Genomic DNA, 7,027 nt, shown 5'->3' on the forward strand with positions numbered 1-7,027 from the left:
TCCAGCGAAATGTTTTTTTGAGCATGCGAAGAATGTTGAAGCAGGATGAGGATACGGCGCTGACTTGTCTATTCATTGAGAGTGAAGAATCCAGGATGACGCCTAGGTTCCGTGCGTGGTCTGTCGGGATGGGTGCTTTTCCAAGGGCTTCCGGCCACCAAGAGTCATCCCATGCAGAGGGGGATGTACCTAAGATGAGGACTTCTGTTTTATCTGAGTTCAGTTTCAGACGGCTGTGTTTCATCCATTCGGCAACTTCTTTCATTCCTTCGTGTAGGTTAGTTTTGGCGGTGCTGGGGTCATTGGTGAGAGAAAGGATTAGTTGAGTGTCATCCGCGTAAGAGATGATGTTGAGGTTGTGTTGGCGGGCGATGGCCGCGAGGGGGCTCATGTATACGTTGAAGAGGGTGGGGCTGAGTGAGGATCCTTGTGGTACGCCACAGATGACTTCAGTGGCCTCGGACTTGAATGGTGGAAGGCGGACTCTCTGGGTTCTTCCGGTGAGGAACGAGGTGATCCATTCAAGTGCTTTTCCTTGTATTCCGATGTTACTGAGGCGTTGTAAAAGGGTGCTGTGGCGGACTGTGTCGAATGCTGCAGAGAGGTCGAGGAGGATGAGGGCGACTGTGTCTCCATTGTCCAGTAGAGTTCGAATGTCGTCTGTTGCTGCGATGAGGGCGGTCTCAGTGCTGTGTTTTGCTCGGAAGCCAGATTGTGAGGAGTCGAGGGATTTGTTGGCTTCGAGGAAAGCAGCGAGTTGGTTGTTGACAGCTTTCTCGATTACTTTGGCCGGGAATGGAAGGAGCGAAATGGGGCGGTAATTTTTGAGTTCGGTGGGGTCCGCTGTGGGTTTTTTCAGAAGGGCGGTGAGTTCAGCGTGTTTCCAGTTTTCTGGGAAGGTGGCGGAGTTGAAGGAGCAATTGATGACGTCTCGGAGGTGCGGTGCTATGACGGAGTCTGCTTTGTTGAAGATGTGGTGAGGACATGGGTCTGTGGGGGATCCTGAGTGGATGGAGTTCATCAGGCGGATGGTGTCCTCAGTGGAGATTGGGTTCCAGTCGTTAAGGGTGTTCACGGGGGAAGAGTGTTCAGCATAAGGTTGGGTGGGTTGGTCTCCGGGTTGGTTGTCGAAGCTGTTGTGGATGTCTGCAATCTTGTTGTGGAAGAATGAGGCTAGGGAGTCGCAGAGGGCTTGAGAGGGGGTGATGTCGTTGGAGTTGGCAGAGGGATTGGAAAATTCCTTGACGATGTTGAAAAGTTCCTTGCTGTTGTGGGCGTTGTTGTCAAGTCGATCCTTGAATGCTGTTTTCTTGGCCTTTCGGATTAGTTGGTGGTGAGTGCGGGTGGCGTTTTTGAAGGAGTCCTTGGTGCTAGTGGTTGGGTCTTTTTTCCAGGCCTTTTCAAGGGAGCGGCAGAGTTTCTTGGACTTCTTAAGATCATCGTTGAACCATGAGGCCTTCTTGTTGCCAGGTTTGCTTTGACGTTTTTTCAGTGGTGCTAAGGTGTCGGCGGTGTTGGATAACCATAGGGTGAAGTTGGCGGCGGCTTGGTCTGGGTTAGAAGAGTGGGCTGGGGTGTTTAGAAGGAGTGATGAGGAGATCTGGTCGGTGGTGATTTTGTTCCAGTTTCTTTGCAGAGTTGGTTGGAGGTGGTTGATGGGTTTTGGCTTGTTGTAGGTGAAGTGAACGCAGCTGTGGTCAGTCCAGAGGAGATCCGTAGTGTGGCTGAAGGAGACATGATTGCTGGAGGTGAAGATGGGGTCGAGAGTGTGACCTGCGATGTGGGTGGGGGAAGTGACCAGTTTAAGTCCGAGGTTGTCCAAGAGGGTGGTGGTGTTGCGGTCGTTGATCTTTTCAAGGTGAAAGTTGAGGTCTCCCAGAAGGATGTAGTCTTTTGAGGGGAGCGCGTGAGGAGTGATGAAGTCCGTGACGTCTTCACTAAATTTTGCGCGGGGTCCTGGTGGTCTGTAGAGGAGGGTGCCTCTGAGTGTGGTCTTGGGGTCGATGTGGATCTGGAAGTGAAGGTGTTCGGAGTTGGCGAGGTTGGCGTCAGAGCTGGTTGAGATGCGGATTGATTTCTTATGGACGATAGCGATTCCTCCTCCTGTGTGGCCGGTACGGTCCTTGCGAGTGATCTTATAGTCTTCAGGGATGGCGATGGTGATGTCTGGGGCGGAGGAAGCGTTCATCCATGTTTCTGTTAGGAAGGCGATGTCCGGAGAGATGGTGTCTAGTAGATTCCATAGGTCAATGGCGTGTCTGTGGACCGAGCGGGTGTTGAGAAGGATGCATTGTAGGTGGGTGGGGTCGGGAATCTGTGGTGTGGTCGTAGTGGAGATGTTGTCGGTGCCGCTGAATTTGCAGGAGTAGCAGGAGAAAGGTCCATGGGTGTGTCCAGGAGCGGCTTGGACGCAGTTGGGGGCGCGACCGGGGTTAAGGGCTAGGAGGGTGGCGGCATTGTAGGTAATGCGGGAGGGCTGGGCAGCGCGAGGGGCAGGGGGACTGGCGCTGGGCGCGGTCCAGGCGCGGACGGGCGTAGACGGGCTTACCTTTGGCGCACCTTCGGCGAGGCCGTAGCGCGTGGACACTGCGCGTGGGACCATCAGACATAAATGGAGTGGAGGGGGCGGAGCGTGGGAGGGGCAGCTGGGAGGCGGTATCGGGGAGGGTAGGCGGGCCAGGGGAGTATACACCAATGGCAATGGGGAATGGGAATGAAACGTGAAACGGGGCAGAGAGGCCACAGAAGTTCGAGGGATAGTAAACAAAGAGCGCTAATGCTGTTTAAAGCCAGCAATACTAGGCAACACCTTCAATTCAGCTACTCTTATTCGGAGTTAAATTGCAGGATTACACAGATGCGCAAATCCGAGGGCGAGAGTCGGCGCTAGATACAGTTGAAAGCGCTAGCAATACGAGGCAAAACAATACCACACTGCGGTGTCAATCAGCCCTGGAAGGAGGGTCACGCTCGGGCTCAGAAAGCAGGAAGCGTGTGGGAGCGTACGCAATGGACAGGGTCCAGTCGGTCAGTATTAAACCCCCCCCAAGCAGGTTTCAACACAAAAACACTCCCTCTCGTTACTTTAAAGTGATGGAGAAAATGATTTCCATAAAGGAGGGAGTAAGTGTAGAAGTGGATACACAGTCAACTCAGATAACTCAGACCCCTTCTCTATCTGCTTTAGTCTTGGAGAACAGGTACTCCCCTATCGCGGAAATACAAGCTGAGGAGGTGTTAGAGGATCCAGAGAGTCCGGTTAGTCTAGACAAAGACATCCTGATGAGCGGTAGTAATAGTGTGACTGGAAACACTCCAACCCATCAAGATTCTACGATTACACTGATATCAGAAGGTGCAGTGTGTAACCACCCTGATACCACAATTACTTTAACTTCTCAAACTCACGCTAGATCTGAAAAGGATACAGCTCAGTCTCCTACCTCCCCCCAGGAGCTTGATAAAATAGGGCTTTTATTTCATTCATTGAGGGGTGATTTGCTTGAAAAGTTTGAAATCTTCGAGGTAAATCAGAAAAGATTACATGATAGGTTTGACCTTTTGGAAGCCAAATTGGAAGGAATAGAGGCTCGGACGACCACACTGGAAAAGGTCTCTACCCTCTCAGTCACTACGGCAGAGAACTCTGTGGATCTCTGTGCTTTAAAAAAGCAAAATAGGGCTCTAATGATGGACATGGAACGGTTGGAGACTCACGGTGGAACAATCTTCGCATATTGAAGATACCCAAGGGGGAAGAGGTGGGGATTATTAAAGCCTTTGTCTGCAGACTCCTTAGGGAGGGTGTTTTGAAAGATCGTTTAGATATAGATCTAGAAGCAGAAATACAGAGAGCCCATAGAGACCCTTTCAAACTACACCCAGACTGTAAGGGACCCAGGAAAATTCTGGTATATTTCCAGACCTACAATGTTAAGGAGCTGATACTTAGCAGATCTTTAGCAAGCGCCTCTCTCCATGAACTGGCCGGGCCTATCCACACCTTTAATATACTTTACTCTGCCTCATGGGCTTAGGAGGCCTATCTTAGGGGTGACTGATGTATATTGAAGATAGTGTTAGGACTTTGCCACTCATGGTGGGGGCAAAGTACAGTTGGAGCAGTTTGCACTGTTCCTGCAGTCTGCAATGGTAGGTCTGCGGTCATCCGTTTTCTTGCTACACTCAGGGTGGCAAAAATAGTGCTTCAGGTCCTGGTGACCCCTTTAACCCACTTGTAAGTCCCTAGTAAAGGGGTACCCAGGGTATGGGTGTTAAAGTCCTTGCCAATTGGAGTACTAAATTGCTTACATCGTGCTTAGAGATGGCACTCTTAGAGTCCAAAAAGTGGGGTGGTGACCATACAAAAAAGGCACTTCCTACATTGTGGAGATCCTTGATGCTTAGGATATGGAGACCTATGTATAATGTTTCTTTCTACAGAGTGGGACTTCTCCCACTATATTTCTTGAGCCTGAATGAAAAATTTACCTGGTCTTACTCTTTTTAGATTCCTTTCTTTCGTCAGAATGACCCTATTCTTAACTTGCATCCTCAAAGTATGATATAAGGGTGTACAGACATGTTTCACTCCACACCTATTTAGAAATGGAAGCCTCTCTGAAACAAATTGCACTACATTATCAGTAAAGATTTCCCCCGTGAAACCACCTCAGATAAAAATCTTTCTTAAACAATTACACTTCTGGTAGTTGAGACCATGATGGGTTCAACCTCAACCCAACTAGACAAATTAGCAATTACCACTATGAAATATCTCATGTTAGGCTGTAAAACATGATGAGGGCTTAACAAAATCAAGGTCTAGTCTGTGCCATGCTCTGTTCGGTGTAGGAACAAGTGATTCTACAGTATCGGTAATAAATACCAAAAGACTCTTTTTAAATCTTGTGCACAGCTTGACATTCATCTAGATCTGTCCATTTTAGCCACCAAAAATGTTTTTTGTCATAATGGTAGCATCCAAATGACCAGTGTGAGCTGTAGGTAATCTTCTTTGTCAAACATTCTGGTGGTACAAGTTTGTTCCCGCACTAGTTTTCACCTTCAGTACACAATTCATCTAATACCTTACAAAATATTTGTAAGTCCATAGATAATTCTTTTCTTTAGGCCACCCTGTTTAAATTATATATATATATATATATATATATATATATATATATATATATATATATATATATATATATATATATATATATTGTATATTTCACACACCTCCTCGATAGAAGAAATAGTACGAATAGTACGCACTCACAAAGTTCTTTCTTTTCCCAAAGTTTAATTTGCAGTAGTTTCCAGCAAATCGGCAAGTAAATCCGACGCGTTTCGCTACAAACGTGTAGCTTGCTCACCGTTAATGCTATGATACTTCTAAGTCCCTCCTATTTCTATGGAGGCCCGCCAAACATTCTATTCTCAATGCATCACTTCCTGTTTCACAATACCGGAAGTTACTTGGGAAATGTAGTTTTTAGGCATCATTTGACAGATTCTGTTGACAAATCTGGCATCATTTAGTCACAAATTAATCTCTATTTTTTATATTTTTTCTTGTGTAGTGTTTTATTCACTCTGTGATCTACATTTAAATATACTTAAGGGACATCCATATTTCTTTAAATGGCCCCATAATGGCCAACTTCCGATATTTTATAAAATTCGATAGATGTATCAGTGTTGTATTTTTACAAATTTATTCCTTTCGAATAAAACATTTTTGCCCTCCAGTGGGCATTTGTATTTGTTTAAATTTTTTTTAACTGACATCCTCTCTCTATGGGAATTTCATTCTATATTATTTAGCAAAGAAGGTATATTACCTAATTTATTATTATTATTTATAATATAATATATATTCTCCAATGGCCCAAAAGCTTTCAAAAACAGCAATTGGAAGAATCTGTGTGAACCTGAGCTGCCCATGAGGAAGAGGCTGTGTCCTTGAAACGCGTTGGGCGAGGTGAAATATATCCACTCAAATGAAGATGCTGGTTCTCCGTGTACAATAAAAGCCTGTTGAGTGCGTTCTTTGAAAGCTTTTGGGCCATTGGAGTGTGTGTATATGTATATTTCCTGGGTCGATGGAATGCGGAGCCTTTGAAAAACTGCTGTTGCTGCATATGTGTATGTGTATGTGTATGTGTATGTGTGTGTGTGTGTGTGTGTGTATATATATATATACAGCATCCACCTATTCTTTTTCTATTCACATGTGGATGTCATTTACACATACCAGAATACACTTTAGTCTGTTTCCCCACTATTTTTCAATATTCTCAATAGGTAGCCTAGATAAGCAGTCTACCCTGTATACAGTTAGGAGTGCAAGGCATAGTTTTTTTTTTCTTCAAACAAAAAGCATTTTAGTGTTGTGAATGTTCTGTAATGAACAAACTGCAATTTGAATTGCTGGACTTTTGGTAGTTCTATTTTGATGTATTTTTCACTCTGATGCAGATCAAGATATTTCAAAAATGCTACAAGGAATTGCCGCTAAAATGTGACAAATGCGCATGTCGTATAGGTGAAATATATTTATTCTAAATGTACTGTGTAGGAAGCTAGCATTCAGATACATCAAGAATCTGATCTACCGTGTAAAGTGTAAAGGTGTTCTCTTATGAGTGGGCAGGGGCTTGCTTTGCAATTCTAAAGTGCTCCATTAGGCGGTAGTGTGGTCGAGCAGCCTTAGAATTAACACAAGAGTGCAAGACATATGCAAATATACTCAAATGACACATAACTCAAGAAGTAGATCCACACCAATGTATACGATTAGAAAGTAGCTTTAGATATGTATAGGCATACAAGACAAATCGTTTTGGTAAGTAAGTTTTTAAATATACATTTTCACTTTAAAAAGTGGACGCAGTGCAATTTTAGAGTTCTACAGTGTTATCCTATGGAAGGAAGAGCTGGTTATACAAACAGGGATAGTACAGTGATTTACAAGACCAATCTCTAAGAGTTAAGGTGATTGGTGGGCAAGGTCCAATGCCACACC

Source organism: Lissotriton vulgaris, chromosome 6 (genome assembly GCF_964263255.1).
Source record: "Lissotriton vulgaris chromosome 6, aLisVul1.2, whole genome shotgun sequence".
In the NCBI taxonomy this organism is placed as follows: domain Eukaryota; kingdom Metazoa; phylum Chordata; class Amphibia; order Caudata; family Salamandridae; genus Lissotriton; species Lissotriton vulgaris.